Source organism: Labrus mixtus, chromosome 19 (assembly GCF_963584025.1).
Source record: "Labrus mixtus chromosome 19, fLabMix1.1, whole genome shotgun sequence".
Taxonomy (NCBI): Eukaryota; Metazoa; Chordata; class Actinopteri; order Labriformes; family Labridae; genus Labrus; species Labrus mixtus.
In genome coordinates this window covers 4930773-4945475 of record NC_083630.1, presented here as the reverse complement: position 1 = coordinate 4945475, position 14703 = coordinate 4930773, and the positions used below count along the sequence as shown (strand labels likewise).

The window sequence follows — 14703 nt, the reverse complement described above, 5'->3', positions numbered from 1 at the left end:
GTAACTTGACCATGAGATCAACTGTAATTCATCTCCTGGAAATGAGAACCCAGTTATGTTGTAATACACTACACACTGATGTCACCACCATCTGCTCTTTACTTGCTACTGTGAGAGACTGGCCTGCATGACATGATGGAGGTAGAAGTTATTTTTTTAAGCATTATAATAGCCGTTTAGAGAGAGTGCTGTAAAGTAAGGTGAAAGTAACATCACGGTAAAGAATCATCACTGATGTTGGATGTTGCTTATTCGGCTGCATGGTTTATATCTGGACTGATGAATCATTTTCAGATATCAGCTGTGACAAAATGATGAGGGGTTTTGGAGACTAATACTTGGTTTTAGATGTGAAATACTGTAGGGCTGCAGTATAGGACAAAATACCTGATGTGCTATTACATTGTCCTCTGTTGCGACAACGATAAATAATGAGATAAATAAAAAATAAAAAAAAGAGATTATTTGCTATAAAGCACAGTATGTCTTACTGCTGTTCCTCATGTTTTACGGGACACAGGTGTTTGCAGCTTGTCCAAATCAAAAGTAAATCCCAAAAAATGTTTTCACCACTGAACTGACAAACATTAATCTGAAGGTAGCTTCATCTGACGGATGAAGGAGCTCGGGGCATCAATTTACCTCAGAAAAGATAAGAGGGGGACGGGAAGTCAGACACCAAAACAACATCGAAACATCCGGTTAATTTTCTGAATTAAACACTCCATGTTGAAGATTCAGAACAATGACCATATGTGTGTTTGTTTATGTGTTTATGAGGTTTATATAGAGTTTTATACCGCATACATCATATTGTCTTGCACAGTTGGAAGTGGAACTCGTTTGTCCGGCTGTGCTGCCCCGTGCTGCGCACTGAGAACGCAGCCTGTGGGTGTTGATGGACGAGGGTGCACGCAGCCTTAATGTAGCGGAGCGGACTCGCAATGCACGCGTATCTGGTGGAAGATCTGGGTAATACTGTTGAGACACATTAACTCTGTGGGTGGCTGCAGTCAGTTAACCATGCCTCGTTTCCAGATGTCTGTCGACTCAACCTTGCACTATTGACCTTGCTACTGCACAATCAATGATTTCATGACTTGCAGCAGAAAGAAAGTAGTCTGAGTAGTTTGGTATGCTCGGTTCATAAAACACTGGGTGGGGTCTTGCAGAGGCCTCTAGTCTTTGGAAATAGTGCTGATTGGCCAAAGAAGTATTTTCTTTCAGCCGCCTGTATTCTCTAAGTTGGCAGGGAGTCTTTCCAGACAGCAGCACTGGTTTTCGAGGGAGTGTGTGTGTGTGTGTGTGTGTGTGTGTGTGTGTGTGTGTGTGTGTGTGTGTGTGTGTGTGTGTGTGTGTGTGTGTGTGTGTGTGTGTGTGTGTGTGTGTGTGTGTGTGTGTGTGTGTGTGTGTGTGTGTGTGTGTGTGTGTGTGTGTGTGTGTGTGTGTGCTTTTGTCTCTGAACTTGAAAGCATGTTGGGTAGCTTCTGTGTGTCCATGTTTGTGTGTGCATGTATAGGACAAGCGTTCATTCTTCTATAGTCCTCTTGGCACACTCTGTCTATTCCCCCATTGCTCATTGAGTGCAATTACAGCAGTTTAACTGTGAATACCCCTTCACAACAACCCATTAGAACCATTAACTATGCAATCATCACTCTTTGATGGTTTGGCCCTGGTGATTTGAACTATTCAGTCTGGTTGATGGCAGACAAGAGGTGGGAGTGTGGGCTATCTAAACCAATGAGACTCTTGACTCTCTTAAGTTACTTTAAAATCACACATTCTCCTCCCCATGTCCACTATTACTTACATGTCCATCTTAGTCATCCACTTCTAACTCTAGAGGCTCAAAACCTGCAGTAGTAAGACTTGGACCAAGTCTGGTTAACGGGATCAGTCTCATCATGTCTTCTGAGATGACAGAGAGAGTTTAAGATAATGCAGCTTCGGAAAAGCCAATCAGATGGCTTGAACCTGTTAACTGATTTTACAACTCATCAGTCAAATAAGAAACACAGGGAATAAATGAACAAACGTTAAGATACACCTCCATTAATCTCAATGACGGTCAATAAATTGTGTGCTCTGAAAAAGGACTGAAAAACAGCTGTTGTCTCTAGCTGGGAACTCTGACCCATCACTTTGGTGCAGGTCTGGATGGAAAGTACCAATCAAATGCCTTACTGGCTCCCTGTGTGTTCTCTACCCTTGCCGTGCATCAGCCTGCACTCAAAGCGCTTCACCGCCACCGACATGCTGACACAAACACTTGAAGGAATCTTGGTGTTCATGTGTTACTTTTAATGACAGCTGTCCTTTTCTATTGGAAAGGTATCCTTAAATGACTTATTTCCCTGATTTCCGACTCTATCCACTATCCTATCTCTACAATAAAGGCACAAAAAGCCCAAAAATAAATCTTTAAAAAAAAATGTTTTTCTTTTTACTTGACCTTCAAGGGGGGCGGGCCGCCCCCCTAATATAATGGTAGGGGAAATACTGGTCTCCTAACCACCAGACCTAAACTGCTGCTGGCTTAACTTTATTTGTTGTGTCAACACACATTTCTAAAAAAAAAAAAAGAAATACAAGTTAATGACAATCAGTTTTACCACTCGTCTAAATACATCCAAAAGCTGCTTTCAGATGGCGTAGATAAAACATACCCAACATGTGCTGCTGCCATAATTTGAGCCTTTGGCACCACAGATGTAATTTGGTATCTGCCTTTTCTTTAGGAAGACATCTTTAGGTTAAAGCAGCTGTAATCACTCTCTGCAGCCAATCATAGGGTGTCCTCATATCAAATGACGCCCTCCTCTGCTAACTCCTCCCTATGCTCACCACTAATTACTAAGTGTCCTCATGCGGAGGCCTCTGTGTGGAGGTTTGACTCTGGTGGATTTAACATGTGATATTTAAAGTTAGCTTTGGATAACAGAGGACACATGGTGTTCAAACAAAAGTGTGCAGGAGCAGTTTACTGCGTCTGGAATGATAAGGACCATATCTTTGTGGTGTTTGTGGAGCTGGTTAAGTTTTGAATAGAGTTTGAATAAATAGACTCCACAGGATGAGGTTTGTAGGTTCACTGAGTCACAGAGTTTCTGTATGCTATGATATGTTAAAAGCCTGTTGTTGTATTTTGAAATGTTGTTGGATAACTCAAAACATGAGTAGCTATAGTTAACTTTATCTTCATTCATGTGTATCAGACCTAAACAGAAACCAGATTTACATCCCAGCATGGTTGATCACAGTTTGTAATTTGCCAACAGCATAACTTCTGAGCTTATCTAAACACCAGTTAAGGTATTTGAAGCCTTTTAAAGATATGCCACCACATCATAACAGGTGGAATGTGGCTTCCGATAAAGCATCTCTTTTGCAGAATACTGAGGGTTAATGAACTTTAATGAACTAGCAGGATGCTGCTAGTTTTTCATAGCTCCTCCGAAATCCTGAAACTCTTGAAAATTGGTCATTACAAAGGCTCTTGTCATGCGTTTTCTGTCCTCCCAGTTTCCTCTCTTACTTCCTGGGTCGGCGGCACCAAAGACAAAGCGACTCTTTCTTTGTCTGAAGTCGTCCCTTCAGCCACTGGATGCTAATCCGTCCGAGCATCAGCAGCAGGGAAAGACAGATACGTAGAGAAAAGACTGACACAGATAGCAGAGGAGGGGTAGGGAGGGGTGGCATGGAGGGCGATGACTGGACCTTTTGGCATCCTGTGAACAGAGGAGTATTGTGTGCCAGTGGGCCACTGTGGAACAGGCTGCTTCTTTACACGATGGAGGGAACTGAGTGTTAAAGCTCCAAAATCATGAGGAGAAAATCTGCCATGTGAGGCAGTCGCCAACCCATCCACCTGAGAGTGACATGCAAAGTCAACAAACATCAGTTTTAATGCTGGTTAATTTCTCTGTTCTTTATAATTAAGTTTATATATTCTGTGAGAACATCGCCAAAAGAAACCATGCTGTCAGTCCAACGGGAAACGACATAGGAAATGTCGGCCATCATTTGTCAGGATCTTGCTGAGAGCTAACTCAACAACACAACAGAAAGTCAAACGGTCAGCAAAAGGACAGGGACAGGGTTTGCCTGATATTACAGTTTTTTTAACCTGTTAAAAGTCCATTAACATTTAATTCTCCTTTACCAGAGAAAATAAGTAGAGCATCATCAGCCATCTGTGCACTACTACTCTCAGAAATGTCAAAACAAACCTGGAGGTATAACTCTAAATGAAAGTCAATCTTTGGTAAAAATGTAACATCATTCTTTCTTCCTTCAGGGGAGTTTCCCAACTGGACCCCACTGGTTTTCTTTATGCTCCAAAGCTTCTGCACAGTCAGAGAATACCTCATTTAGCCCAGTCAGCTAACTGGGAAGAGGTCAGATAGGGGTAAAATGTAATACAAGAGGCCAGTTTGCAATCTTAAGCTTGTGTTTCAGACTACTTTACAGTGCTAGCTGACTTAGTGATGGTTCTCAATTATAACGGTCCAACACGGAGCATATTTCCTCCCACACAAACACTGCAGCAGCTGGTGTTGCTGAGTAGCACAACTTTAGGCGGAGGGAGGAACTAATAAACAGTAAGAGCAGGTTGTGTAATGTTTGGAATAACAATAAACTTAGTGGCTCATGGTAAGGTATACACTAATGCATAGATTTACATGATAGCTTTATCCACTGTACTGTAGTTTGTTCTACCTCACAGGTTCTTGTGGATCTTGTTCTTAGCTTATGAAACAGTCTGTCTATAGGATCACAAAGCCCTTCTCTGGTATATGGGGGCATGGAGACCTCACAGCAGTTAAGGCCTTTATGTTCCTGGATTAATAAATACAGGTCTTCTGTCATAAGACCTGACTGTCGGCAGCAGCCGCCTCGTCTCTATATTGTGGCTTGTAATGCTTAGTTAAATCCTGGTTGTATATATTCTCATTCTTAGTTTTGATATTTTTAGTGCTTATTTACTTTGTATTTAATATTATATTGTGTTTATTTGCTAATATTGTGTGTTGGATAACCTGCTGCTGTAACACCACAATTTCCCAGTTTTCGATCAATAAAGTAATTCTATTCTATTCTATTGCAGAGATAGCCACGAACATCCGATTCGAGTGTAAGACCTTCAAAATCCCCTTCATCCATATCAGTTTGAAGTTGAAACATACTTTTATCATACTTTAGTTCTTCTCAACTTTCTCCAAGGAGCCTGTTAGCAAAGCTTCCAAGCAAGATGGCGGACGTTAAGTTTCGATTCTGGGAGTGAGGTCCCACCCACTGATCTGTGATAGGTCTGTCAGCTTCTTGTGTTGTGCACCCTTTTAGTCGAGTTGCCTTCTCTACAGAGGACAATTGTTGCATTTCAGGCAGGCACACAAAAAAACATCCTCTGGTTGGGGTTAAAACAAACTAAATCTTTTAGTCTACGAAAAGTGTTCTTCAGGGCAGCATTGGTCAAAATATGAAACTGAAAAGAACAGAAATGCATCCTCCACCAGCCTCACGTGTCCTGCTCCCATCAAACACAAGTTTATTGATTTATCTGTCATGTCTGTCTGAATCCATGTTAATGTAGCCTCACTCTCAGCTAGGCTGTAGCATGTTTAGTTCAGGTCAAGCGAGTAATTCTGTTCAATCATTGTGTCATTTATACTTTCTATAATCAGATAGCCTTACATTCCCCCTCCTTCCCTTGCTGTTTTGTGTCTTTTCTGGAGGAATTCTTTCTTTATCTCCATGTGAGTTTGATTGGTGTGAATGTGTAAGCCTTCTATTACGGTCTTCTTCTGTCACTGGTTGATATTGTGAAAAAAAAAGCAACCTCAGTGTTTGGATTCTTGTGAAATGTGGATATGATTTGGCCTGGAAATGTGTTAATATATTGATTTGATTAAGAAATGAAACACATTCCTGTGATAGAACTCGATGAACTTCAATCTGCTCAGGGTGTGTTCAGCTTTTGTAACTGGGAAGGATTTTGTAGACCTCTACTAATTCTCTTCTCAAGGAAAAAGGGATGAAAAATCTACCAAATGGAGAGTCAATGTTCATGACATTTGTGAATAAGAACTTAAATACACAATGTTTATGCTTTTTCCTGGTGTGCACTTTGTTAAAAAGAAGTATCAGTGATGTCAGGGTCAGTAAAGATAGAGCCAGAAAGCTTGTGTAATGTGTGTGTTCTGTTACTACATATATTGTAACACAGGTGTGTGACGTCTGCAGTAACATACCTTGATCATACTGAATAATGTGTCTTTGTTATGGCATGTGGTGTGTTTAACCCTCCCAGGGTTCAGGCAGGAGCCTCACAGTGGCTCCATGTGGATTTATTTGAAGGAGAGATTGTATCTGAGGAGAGGATCATGAAGTTAAAAGCAGTTATAACATTTGCATTCTTGTAAAAGCACATAATGCAAAACACCCCAAACTTGCAGTTCCTCGAGTGTCCACTTGAGACTGGCTCCAGGAACACCAGAAGTCACATACACATGACTGGCAAAAAAAGCAGTTTTTACATAAAAGAAGATGTCTGCTAAAAAGATCTGCTCATTTTCATGAGGAGATCATTTTCAGCCTTGACATTATCTTATTCACAGTGAAGATAACAGCCATGTACTCCTCCACTGACTCATCCAGAGTCTCTGGACTTTCTCAGCCAAATGATGACGTTACATCCAAGAAAATGTTATCTTAAGAATTTCCAAAGGATTCAGTGTAATACAAACATGCCTTCTCCCTATTGGCACCTGGAGATGTAGCTTGGTAATATTGTAGCAAAGTGAGTTTGGGTTTACATTTTTACAACGGATCATAAAACAGTAACATGTTGATCAGCGATGACTTCAGTCTCTTCTCTGAGCCAGCAGCTGGATATCTCCAGACTGAAAGGGTTGTTTATTTAGCATCTGCAGAGTTCATGAACCAGGCGGCTCCCTCCTTATGTGTACCAAGTCAGAGGCTCCTCACTGAAAAAGTAGTTTCAGGTCAGACAAACAGCAGAACTGAACCACGCTTTGGTTGTGTTTGTGACCAAAATGACATGTCAGGGTTTGGTTTGCTAAAACAAACTGGATAACATATAATGCAGTATTGTTTTGCATGACATTCTTATTCTGTTGTTTTTCACTTCTGCAGAACTTAACTTCCCTGTAACAACACATGATGAAGCATGAAAAGGGGGAAAACCTATATTTAATAATTCAATTCTCCTTCTATCTCACTTCTTTTCATATTGATTTTGGTCTTTCTTTGTGTGAACTTTAAAAACAGTGACCTCTGTTTTTTTTGTATCTTTAAGAGAGTTTTGTTTTGTTCCAGGCTCAACAAAGTGCCTCCCTTGTCTCCGATTTCCCCGACAAAGCAGCAGTGAGTTGAGAGACAGGCTGCAGTAGAAAAGTGATACCTCTCCGCTCGAGTGGAGGAGGAAGTGCAGGCTGTGTGTGTGTGTGTGTGTGTGTGTGTGTGTGTGTGTGTGTGTGTGTGTGTGTGTGTGTGTGTGTGTGTGTGTGTGTGTGTGTGTGTGTGTGTGTGTGTGTGTGTGTGTGTGTGTGTGTGTGTGTGTGTGTGTGTGTGTGTGTGTGTGTGTGTGTGTGTGTGTGTGTGTGTGTGTGTGTGTGTGTGTGTGTGGGTGTGGGTGTGTGTGTAATGTGGAGTACAGTTGAGATAAGAGGGCTTCATTTAAAGTGAGCGATGATGATGATGAAGATGATGGGTAGATTGAATTGAGAGGTGTGCGTGTGTGTGCGCGTGTGTGTGCGCGTGTGTGTGTGTGTGTGTGTGATTATGTGGCTGCTAACAGGTGCTGCCTCACCACTTCTGCTGTCAGAGACAATAGGGATCATACTGAGGAGGACTAAACTTCTGCTCTGCATGGGAACACAAACTTGGGATTGAAGTAATTATACTAACATATATTTGTGACCCTTGATGTGCCTCAAGTTTGGATGATTAGAGGATTTTGTCACTGAACTCTGGTGGTTTCTGGTTCACAAAAGCCCTGTTTCCACCGAGCGGTCCAGTATGGATCAGTACAGTTTGGTGCGGTTTGGATCGGTAAAGCCTGATCCTGTTTGCGTTTCCACAGCCAACCGTAGTTACCGTACTCTTTTTTTTTTTTGGTAGGCGGCGTGTAAGCCTGATGCCAATATCCCGACAGCTACGTAATAGCGTGACATCATAGCAGCGCGACACAGTGTACCCCGCAAAGAAAGAAGAACGTGACACAGTAAACAAAGAGCAACAATGGAGGACATCCAGCAGGTCGTGGTCTTTCTCATTGGCTTTTGGTTCTTTGTTACAAAACGCAATGAAGCTTTGTTTCAGACGAGGCCGCGAGGAAAAATACAGCCGTCCTTTATTACCGCTGTCGCACAGGAAGTGACGATTCTTTCGACCAATCAACGGACTGCAGTGTTTAGCCCCACCTTTTAGGGTCGGATCGGTAGACTTTGCACCCCAACAGAAGGGTAGCAAAAAGTAGGACGGTACAGAACGGTAATTTGGGGACCTTTCCCGACTTTTGATAGTGGAAATGCCACAAAATGCGGGCCGTACTGTGACGAACTGAACTGCTTGGTGGAAACGGGGCTATAGGCAGGTCTATCTCTGTTGGGGTTCCTTCTGTTATGTTGTCAGACACTTGAAACAACAATGAGCATGTGAGTGGTAAATACAAGCTCTTTTTTTCAACATACTTGATTTACTCTTTCTTCCCGGATCTCCCCTTTTAAAGACTTAATATTTAAATGAGGTGAGTCACATTTAGAGTTAGTGGCGCCCTTTGTGATACTCGGTTGCCTCTTCCTGTCTTCATGCCTACTCGCTCTCCATCCTAGCAACCAAAGCCTGCACTCAATGAAGAGTGGCACCGGAGCATGGGCCGACAAACACCATTGTTTCCAGTTTTCATCAGACTATCTTGCACTAGAGGGATGGAGGAATGTGTTAATTGGTCGAGCCCTTTGAGAGATAAAGGCTGAGGCCCCCTGATGCAATAATTCAGTACGCAGATAATTAATTTGATGGTATTTTTATTCTTAATCATCCTGTCCTCTTTTCCCAGTAATCTGCCTCGGGTGAACTTCAATAGAAGAAAGTTGTCGAGCTACTTTCCTGAACATAAACCTCAGCTGATCTCTGAGTAAATACTCTCTGTTTGTCCTTCTCCCTGAGCTTCACACAGTCTCACACTCTAAACTGCTAATTGCATGTAATAACTCGCCCGTTGTTGGTTTTGTTCCCGTTCTCAGGGGTGCAGAATTACCGGCAGCAAGAGATGCAGTTGAAGCACAGGAAAGAAAGGCTTATGATGACACATTCAGCAATATTTTTCTTTAAATCTGTGAGGTTAATAAAACCTGCAGGTAAGCGTTTGATTCTGCTGTAAGATTAGCAGAATTAATGAGTTAATGGCAAAATGCAGCAGACTTATTAAGACATTATGGGGTGCTGCTGAGCGAAGTGTGAAATGCCTCTCACTCTACATCGCGCCCACCTGTCAATCATGTCAGCTACGTGCCTAACTATGGTTAATACAAATCGTTTTCAAAATCAACAAAGAGCTGTTAAAAAAAATGAATCCCCCGTACAGTGTGTGCCAGTGATGACAATAACTAATCAGACCTCTTTCGTTTTTTCTACCAGGCTGTAAACATGTTTCTTTTTGCTGTAAAAACAGCTTTTTTTTGCGGACACTCAACGAACTGCAGGATTTTGCACTTCCACATTGGCTTCATTTCTCCAGACCAGAGGTTGCTGCTTGATGTGGACATTGGGGGTGACTGTGTGTGCATGTGGCGCTTTCTGCTGTGATGTGCTTCTGCAACTCCAAAAGCACAGACACCAATATGGCGCACTACGCAGTCAAGGAATCAATGTGAATGTACAAAGACCTGATGACGGCTGAGCGTAGTTGTTTAGTGCTTCATCTAGATCCTGTTTCTTTCCTCCTCTGTCCTGAACATCTTCGGCTGTCAAACGCAGGTGTTGTGTCTAATGCAGTCTGAGCAGGATGATATTCAAATATTTGTTCAGTATCCCTCAGCTCCTCCCTCCTGCAGCGACATTATGTGCAGGAAAAAAAAGCTATTTAGAAGATAGTTATGTTAGGTGATTCCACTATTGGATAAAAGGAATAAATAGATGTTTTGAGAATGAATTTATCCTAGAAGTTGTTTATTTTAATTTTAAAGCAAAACCCCACACAGTGTGTAGTTGCAGCCTTTAAAATGTAAGGTTCTTCCAATTTCTCTGTCTTACTTTAGATTCTGTAAAACAGGTATATTCAATTGATATCGTTACATGTTTTGGTCAAGGTAACAGCATTTGAAGTCTGGTAAACTATATATGACATCTTAAACCAAACAATAGACTGAAAAAATACTCTGAAGGATAAAAATAATATTTGGCAGTGACCATTATGATAACAAAACGTATTTGTAGTGAAATGCAAAATACTTCCCATGTTGAATTTGAGCTGTGTAACAAATATCACGTCTTTTATTCCAACATTCAGAGTGTTCTTTTCTTCTTCCACAGCAGACACTACAAATTATTCTACAACACTTTAGAGCCATTCTAACCTGCTGCACACAGGCCTGTTCTTACACGACCATCCTAAAGCTACGTTACTCTGCTTAAAAAAAAAAAAAGAGATTATGAATTGATTTTTACATCTTCCATCTAAATTCTGCAGAAACAGACACGTACTGATGTGATGCAACATGGACCGATACCTCTGGTCTGATCTTGAGTATGAAATCAAACGGATTAAATGAGATGTTCAGATCACGTTATAATAATCCATCTTTTCTTGTTCTGACAGGCTCTGAGCGTGTAGAGTTTCTGTTTGAGACTTATCTAAGGAGTGCACGTTCAGAGTCGCAGCACTACCATCAACCCCCTATCTCATTTAAGCCCCACCCCCTTTACCCTGCAACCTGACTCTGAAGCTCCTCAGACTCTAAAGAGCCCTGCGTGTCGGCTTCTCTGCCCCTTTAATTAGGAGGACATAACCTGGGACTCATTACGCACTGCTGGAGCACACATGGTCTCTCCCTTCCTCTTCAAGCTTATAAACTCAACCCAAACTTTAGGCGGCGGAATAAATCACAGACTTTTATTTCTTTGAAAGAAGCTGCAGTGAGTGCATAGATCAGGGTGAGCGACTCACAGCCCAGTACTCACACAGTACTGGGCTGCAGGCTGACCTGTGTTTGGGAGGTTCTGATCGCTGACACTACATCATGGTTGCTGTCAATGTGTCAGAGGGATGACTGTGATGATACTTTCAATCTGACAGCCTGTATGTGTGACTCAGCTCTGCTGTGGAAAATGCTATCTTGCAGTCTTGTAATTTTCTGTATTCAAGGTCAGGCCGCCCGTCTGTGTAGATGTTATGACTCTAATTTGTCAGGATTGATTTTTGATGCGTCCCATCTGCTCACAGGCCGATGTGATTGTGTCAATATCCTCTCTGGGATAATACAATCTTGACAATGTGATGTGCTGAAAGGATTATCATACTCACACACACACACACATACACACACACACACACACACACACACACACACACACACACACACATTTCTATGCACATTTCTGCCAGTCGAAGGATGGGTGGGGGAATTTATTGTAATCAGTTGCAGGACGTGTAAAAGCATAAAGCAGTTTTACGATAAGTGTGTCTGCATCACTTCCTGTTTCTGCTCCATCACAGCCATAAGCACAACTTGAATTTTTGGGGATTTAACATCTAGAGAAATTGTCATGTCTACAACAAAGGTTTAATTTCCATAAAAAATAACTTCAAGACACAAGCGGACACACTTTCATACTTTAACTATAGGAATGCAAGATTGGACATTTGCACGATAACCTGGGAGGAGACTCCGGGGTAGACCCAGATCTTGCTGGAGGGATTATATATCCCATCTGGCCTGGGAACGCCTCGGAATCCCCCAGGAGGAGGTGCTGGGGAACGTTGATGCTATGGGAGAGGGAAGTCTGGGTCGACTTACTGGAACTTTGCCTTTTTGCCGGCGCTACCTGACCTCGGATATGTGAAAGAAAATGGATGGATTTAGGATTACCACTAAAACTGAACTGGAGCAGGAACTCTGGTTCTGCAAATCGAGGGGTAGTTCCTCGATATGAAACCAAGAATTTCACAAGACAACTTCAAGCCTCTACATAAGCTGTTGAAACCTCTTACATAGGCTCCTTTCTCCCACCACTAAACATCAGCCCTCCCCTGGCAGCCCTGCAGCGTACTGCCCTCCAGAAGACTCCAGAGAGCAGATCAGAAGAAAGTGAGCACGTGGGGAGGGGGGTCTTAAAGAGACAGCAGCATTTCAGACATAGGCTGAAATGAGGGTTTTTACTGACGCCAGTATCAGATAAATACAGAGTTTTTTTGACCTGCAAATCATGCAAAGCTACTCTGTAGCTCTGGTGACAGTCTGGTGATGTGCTGGCCGTCACAGCCTGGCTGACAGTTGTCTGGTTGTACCCAGAGGAGCAGCTTAAATGCAGCATCTGCTACCAGAAAAGCTGCCCCACACACTCACTGCTCTCACCCCATCACACTTTCTCCATCTGGTGTGAAATAAATCAGAGATATTATCACTTTTTTGTTGCCTCAGACACGCTTACTTTGTACTGTCTAATGATATAAACGGCCCCATCGTTTAAGTTTAATATTTAAATAAGCGCAAACATGCTACGTATTAGAAAGAGAGCTACAATTAGAAAGAGACTGTGTCTGCAGCAGCTTCATGTTGACTGATGGAATGCGATGGTGAAAATGATCCCAGGCCTCAGAGAGAAGGTGTTAAGTAATCATCCTGCAGGTCTCCATGCAGCATGTCCTCACAGGTACAACGTCGAGCTCTATGGTGCTATTAACAGATACTCTGACTGCTCTTACTTGTCAGCGTCGCTCTCAGTGGACTGAAGTTCACACCCTCTCCCTCCTCATTCCCTGTCAGCATAAATTGATAATGATGGTGTTTTACACACGACATGCATTCATACTCTACAGACGGACCCTCTCGTGTGTCACGGCTGCTCCAGTGTACAGTTTCATGTGATGAAGTAATAAGAGTAATAACACATGTAGAGTGCGCTTGTGCGGTTGTCAAAGCATGCTAATCAAAAAGTCATGTTACTCGCACCTGTGACTCCTTCAATATCGACCTTTAATGTATTTAAGGGATACATTTATCAGGACGATTTATTAGGAAATAATGCCAACACAGATTTAAATATGGCTGCCAGTTTTATGAATATTCTGAAAATAAACAGGGCCTGAAGAAAATTGAGAGAGTGATACTGATTAAAGAGCCCATATTCTGCCCTTTTTGGGGTTTGTATATTTAATCTATGTACCTACTTTTGTACGTTCACAATAGATAAAGTCTGAAAAAAGTGTCTGTTTTCATGTACTGCTCCTCCTTGCTCCCTCTACGCTCTGAGTCTGTCAGCTACACTCTGCTGAGCCCCCACTGTTAGACCCCACGTGGGCCAAGTCTGCTCTGATTGGTCTGCCGATCCGCTCTGTCGTTATTGGTCAGTTGCTCAGCACGGTTCTTGGAAATGTCCCGCCTCTTTTACCATATTGGGAATGCAGCCACTGGCTCCGTCCGAGGGTAGCATAAACATTAGCACCTTAGCACTACTGTGCTACCGCAGGCTACGGCATATCGTGGGCGTACTCCAATGTTTCAGAGATAACATCCAAAAGTCTAATGATTAATCTACTTCTTCAAGTTTAATCATTTATTAGTTTAATCAACAAAGATCTTTAAACAGTACTGTTAAGGGACTTTGATAGGATGAAAGTTTGGCATGCCAGCAGAATGAATACAGTTGTGACTTGCCGATATTTCAAATGTGTGATAGGCTGTCCAAGGATTATCATTGCTTTCAACTTTAATGTGATTAAGTTCAAATAGACATTGTTTATTGCAAAGTAGGATAGAAAGAATGTGCAGTTTTTTGTTTTGTTTTCTAACCACAAGCCTCTGTTTGTTTAAATTAATTTACGCCGTGCTGTAGGTGTGTCATTGTTTTTTTATGTCAGGACTTTTAAGAAAATCAAAAGGGCGGCCTTTGCTGTAGAGTACGCTCGATGTTATCTGCCAAGTCAGCACGTGTTTTCTTGTTAACACAATACAGTGTTTCCCCTAGGTTTAAAGCGTTGGGGGGGTTGGGGACATGCCGACACTTGAAGGAATCTTGGTGTTCATGAGTTACTTTTAATGACAGCTGTCCTTTTCTATCGGAAAGGTATCCTTAAATGACTTCTTTCCCTGATTTCCGACTCTATCTAGCCGCCCCCTAATATAATGGTAGGGGAAACACTGCAATATAATATATATAAGACTTTGTTTAAATCTTTCTTACATCCCTATAAAATACATTTACCTGTAGGTTTTTTGAAGCTTTCATTTATTTATGACGGAGTATCTGCCAAGTGATTTTGCTGACTGTGCAGGTTGTATCTGCATGCACTTGAGCTTCCCTGGAGTCATCAGGCTCAGTGTGGGGCTCAGCTGCCGGGTGCTGCAGCCCATCTGTCTCTCTGTCCTGTGTGTCCTGGTCAGGGTCAGGGTCAGGTCTGGGTCACCTCAAGGACTTGCTTCATTACTCTCTGGGGGATCATATGTCTACAGAGAG

At 42.2% G+C, this 14703-nt stretch overlaps 1 protein-coding gene across 5 annotated transcripts in view; it reads left to right on the top strand.

The window, feature by feature from the left end:
* The window catches only part of mpp7a (MAGUK p55 scaffold protein 7a), a 147675-nt gene that overhangs the window by 7686 nt on the left and 125286 nt on the right, over nt 1–14703 (top strand). For 2 of the 5 annotated variants that reach the window (XM_061064136.1, XM_061064134.1), the window contains one exon: nt 3219–3262. The exons of the other annotated variants lie outside the window; for them this stretch is intronic. The gene's annotated coding sequence lies outside the window, so the exon portion shown is untranslated. The remainder of the gene's footprint in view (nt 1–3218; nt 3263–14703) is intronic. 5 annotated transcript variants of the gene reach the window in all.